The sequence below is a fragment of the Dothidotthia symphoricarpi genome, assembly GCF_010015815.1.
Source record: "Dothidotthia symphoricarpi CBS 119687 unplaced genomic scaffold P153scaffold_33, whole genome shotgun sequence".
NCBI lineage: Eukaryota > Fungi > Ascomycota > Dothideomycetes > Pleosporales > Dothidotthiaceae > Dothidotthia > Dothidotthia symphoricarpi.
Window position 1 is genome coordinate 74,624 of NW_022985040.1, and position 5,048 is coordinate 79,671.

At 37.0% G+C, this 5,048-nt stretch overlaps 4 annotated features.

Moving 5' to 3' along the window:
• Positions 1-1,497: 1,497 nt before the first annotated feature.
• Positions 1,498-1,728: a sequence feature (Protein overlapping with rRNA (P153DRAFT_304151, KAF2123351.1) was converted to a misc_feature.).
• A 377-nt stretch (positions 1,729-2,105) lies between these two features.
• Positions 2,106-2,154: a sequence feature (Protein overlapping with rRNA (P153DRAFT_304153, KAF2123352.1) was converted to a misc_feature.).
• A 25-nt stretch (positions 2,155-2,179) lies between these two features.
• Positions 2,180-2,346: a sequence feature (Protein overlapping with rRNA (P153DRAFT_304153, KAF2123352.1) was converted to a misc_feature.).
• A 1,736-nt stretch (positions 2,347-4,082) lies between these two features.
• Positions 4,083-4,244: a sequence feature (Protein overlapping with rRNA (P153DRAFT_304206, KAF2123353.1) was converted to a misc_feature.).
• Between the last annotated feature and the right edge of the window lie 804 nt (positions 4,245-5,048).

A 5,048-nucleotide genomic window follows, 5' to 3' on the forward strand; every position in this document is an offset into this window, starting at 1 on the left:
ATTATATAAGAGGAATATAACTTTTCTATATATATTAAATTATAAATATTATTATTTCTTGTTCTTATTATTAACTCTTTAAGGTTTATTACTAAACTTAAATTTCTTTTTATTCTGCTTACTAAGTATGTTAAAACTAGTATTACTAAGCCTATAGCTATTACCTTCTATTTTAGTAATTACAGTCTAGTAATAGCCAGCTTAATTATTACTTTTAAACTTTTATTACTTTTGGGTAAGAAGCTTAAAAACAGCTAAGGACGTGTAACTTAATAAATCTAGGTTTATAGTTTATATAAGCCTGCGTATGTCTCCCTAGATTTATATACAAAAAACGAACCTCTGAAATTTTTTCTAACACACAAACTGCGTAACGCGAAAATTAAACCTAAAAGTCTTCCTACGTTATATAAGAAGGGCAGCTAGGGCAACCTAACTGCCTGCAGAATAGTAACTGCGTTAATACTTTTAAAACAACGTGTAAACTGCTGGGCTGCTCTCTGTTTTATATCTCCCTGGGCAGGCTTCTACCTTGTGTAGCCTCTTTCTCAGCGGCTAATATGCAACTTTCGTGGCTTTAGGCCTACAGTCTTGTACTAGCAAGCCTTGTTTCCTAGGTAGCAGCTGGCAACGTTAACTCTAGTCAGTATATCTACTAGGGGCTGGGCAACTCTTTTTTACTTACTTAGGTAGGTTAATGCCTATATTTTAAAGCGGTGCCTCTAGTGCCGCGCCTAAGCTTATAAGGAGAACTAAAGTCCTGCTAAACTTGTGTTAGCAGGCACTATTTGGGGTCTGTAGATAATTAGCTTTGCTATTTATTCTACTAGATCTTTAGGGATAGCTCTGTTAAGTTTCTGTGTTTACGCGTGTCAGGGCACAAGTCTTCTCCTCTTAAGGGGTATATGTAGCAGGATTGTTGCTGGTGTAAGAGCTAAAGACGCCCTGTTGCGGACTGCACCTTGGGGAACTTAGTGGGGGCAATTGAATTGGTTATTTGCAGTGTAGCTGCCTTATACAGCTGTAGCGCTTGCGGCTGGGATTACTTCAGCGTCTCCCTTCTATCTAGTAGCACACTCTGCCCCCTCTAGGGGGTTTAGCTAACGCGTTTCGGCGCTGCAGTTTAGGATAGTTACCTAGTTAATTCTGCTAGTAGTTATATGCTTGTCTTAAAGATTAAGCTATATATGTCTAAGTATAAGTAATTATACTGTGAAACTGCAAATAGCTTATTAAATTAGTTATCGTTTATTTAATAGTACCTTACTACTTGGATAACTGTAGTAATTCTAGAGCTAATACATACTGAAAACCCCAACTTTAGGAGGGGTGTATTTATTAGATAAAAAACCAACGCCCTTTGGGGCTTCTTGGTGATTTATAATAACTTTACAGATTGCATAGCCTTGCGCTGGCAACGGTTTATTTAAATTTCTGCCCTATTAACTTTCGATGGTAAGGTATTGGCTTACTATAGTTTTAACAGGTAACAGGGAATTAGGGTTCGATTCTGGAGAGGGAGCCTAAGAAACAGCTACTATATCCAAGGAAGGCAGCAGGCGCGCAAATTACCCAATCCTGACACAGGGAGGTAGTAATAATAAATACTAATACAGGGCTCTTTTGGGTCTTGTAATTAGAATAAGTATAATTTAAACCTCTTAACAAGGAACAATTAGAGGGTAAGTCTAGTGCTAGTAGCCGCGGTAATTCCAGCTCTAATAGCATATATTAAAGTTATTACAGTTAAAAAGCTTGTAGTTAAAACTTGGGTCTAGCTAGCAGGTCCGCCTTACTGCGTATACTTGTCTAGCCGGGCCTTTCCTTCTAGAGAACCTTATGCCCTTTACTAGGCGTACTAAGGAACTAGGACTTTTACTTTAAAAAAATTAGAGTGTTTAAAGCAGGCCTTTGCTTAAATACGTTAGCATAGAATAATAGAATAGGACGTATAGTCCTATTTTGTTAGTTTCTAGGACTGCTGTAATAATTAATAGGGACAGTTAGGGGCATTAGTATTTAATTGTTAGAGGTAAAATTCTTGGATTTATTAAAGACTAACTACTGCGAAAGTATTTACCAAGGATGTTTTTATTAATTAGTAAACAAAAGTTAGGGGATTAAAGACAATTAGATACTGTCGTAGTCTTAACTGTAAACTATACTAACTAGGGATTAGGCAATGTTCTTTTTCTAACTTGCTTGGCACCTTACAAGAAATTAAAGTTTTTGGGTTCTGGGGGGAGTATAGTTGTAAGGCTAAAACTTAAAGAAATTAACAGAAGGGCACTACTAGGCGTAAACGTAACTGTTTGCCGCAGTAGCTCTGCGCCAGAAAGGAGCTAGTAATAGTAAGTAGTAGCTGTCGTTAAATCCTAGTTAACTGCTTTAGAGGCTTTAGCTGCCTATAAAACAGTAACTAATATCTAATAAGAGAGCTTTTGGTAACACTGTTAAATTGCAGGAAACTTGCAAAGCATTCTGCTACCAAGCCAACGTATTAAAAGCCGTTAGTGGCCAGGCTAACTCCCTAGATACGGTAAAAACGCAGTCTGTATGTAATAATCCGCAGCTAAGCTCCCCTGCTACGGCAAGGAGAAGGTTTAGAGACTAAATAGCGGTAGGTTAGTATAGTACCCGAAAACTAGTCGCTATAACAGCTGGCTTAAGATATAGTTTGGGCCCTCTCGAAAGACTGTAGCATTATAAGGTACAACCCTATAAAACAGGAGCCTGCGGCTTAATTTAACTCAATACAGGGAAACTTACTAGGTCTAGATAAAATAAGGATTAATAGATTAAGAGCTCTTTCTTGATTTTTCAGGTAGTAGTATATAGCTGTTCTTAGTTAGTAGAGTAATTTGTCTGCTTAATTGCAATAACAAATAAGACCTTAACCTGCTAAATAGCTAGGCTAGCTTTAGCTAGTTGCTGGCTTCTTAGAGGGACTATTAGCTTAAGCCGATAGAAGTTTAAGGCAATAACAGGTCTGTAATACCCTTAGATATTCTGGGCTATATACGCGCTACACTAACAGAGCCAATAAGTTCTTTACCTTGGCTAGAAGGTCTAGGTAATCTTGTTAAACTCTGTTGTGCTGGGGATAGAGCATTGTAATTATTACTCTTTAACAAGGAATACCTAGTAAGCGCGTGTTATTAGTACGCGTTAATTACGTCCCTGCCCTTTATACACACTGCCCGTTGCTACTACTAATTAAATAGCTTAGTAAGGCCTTCGGACTGGCTTAGAGAGGTTGGCAACAACTACTCTAAGCTGGAAAGTTCGTTAAACTTAGTTATTTAGAGGAAGTAAAAGTTGTAACAAGGTTTCTGTAGGTAAACCTGCAGAAGGATTATTACTAAGAGTAACAGGCTTTGGTCTAGCTACTTTTACCCATGTTTTTTAAGTACTAAAGTTTCCTTGGTAGCTCTGCCTACTAGTTGGACTCTATTTAAACCCTTTATAGTTGCAGTTAGCGTCTAATAAAACCTAATAATTAAAACTTTTAATAATAGATCTCTTAGTTCTGGCATTAATAAAGAACGCAGTAAAATGTAATAAGTAGTGTAAATTACAGAATTTAGTAAATTATTAAATCTTTAAACGCATATTACACCTCTCGGTATTCTGGAAGGTATACCTATTTGAGCGTTATTTATACCCTTAAGCTCTGCTTGGTATTGGGTGTTTATTCTGCCTCTGCGTATAAACTCGCCTTAAAATAATTAGCAGCCAGTGTACTTATTTCAGAGCGTAGCAGATTTTTATTGCGCGCTAGATTAACGTACAGCAGTACCTAAGAAGCCTTATTTAACGCTCTTAACCTTGGATTAGGTAGGGATACCTGCTAAACTTAAGCATATTAATAAGTAGAGGAAAAGAAACCAATAGGGATTGCCCTAGTAACAGTAAGTAAAGCAGCAACAGCTTAAATTTAAAATCTAGCCCTTTTTAGAGTCTAAGTTATAATTTACAGAGGGCGCTTTGGTGTTAGCAGCAGTTCAAGTTCCTTGAAACAGGATGTTACAGAGGGTAAGAATCCTGTACGTAGTTGCTAGCCTTTACTATGTAAAGCCCCTTTAACAAGTTAAGTTATTTGGGAATACAGCTCTAAATAGGAGGTAAATTTCTTCTAAAGCTAAATACTGGCTAGAGACTAATAGCGTATAAGTAGAGTAATTAAAAGATAAAAAGCACTTTGGAAAGAGAGTTAAATAGCACGTAAAATTATTAAAAGGGAAGCGCTTACAGCTAGACTTGCCTATAGTTACTTATCTAGGCTTTTGCCCAGTGCACTCTTCTATAGGTAGGCCAGTATTAGTTTGGGTGGTTAGATAAAGGTCTCTGTTATATACCTCTCTTTAGGGAGAACTTATAGGGGAGACGATATGCAACTAGCCTAGACTAAGGTCTGCGTATCTGCTAGGATGCTGGCGTAATGGCTGTAAGCAGCCTGTCTTGAAATACAGACTAAGGAGTCTAATATCTATGCAAGTGTTTAGGTGTTAAGCCTAAACGCGTAATAAAAGTAAACAGAGGTAGGAACCCTTTAGGGTGCACTATTAACTAATCCTAATGTCTTTAGATGGATTTGAGTAAGAGTATAGCTGTTAGGACCTAAAAGATAGTAAACTATGCTTAAATAGGGTAAAGCTAGAGGAAACTCTAGTAGAGGCTTACAGCAGTTCTAACGTACAAATTAATTATTAAATTTGGGTATAGGGGCAAAAGACTAATTAAACTATCTAGTAGCTAGTTCCTGCTAAAGTTTCCCTTAGGATAGCAGTAATATATTTAGTTTTATAAGGTAAAGCGAATAATTAGAGGCCTGGGGGTTAAAATAACCTTTACCTATTCTTAAACTTTAAATATGTAAGAAGTCTTTATTACTTAATTAAACGTAGACACTTGAATGTACCGTTACTAGTAGGCTATTTTTGGTAAGTAGAACTAGCGATGCGGGATAAACTAAACGCGGGGTTAAGGTGCCAGAATACACGCTTATTAGACACTACAAAAGGTGTTAGTTTATCTAGACAGCAGGA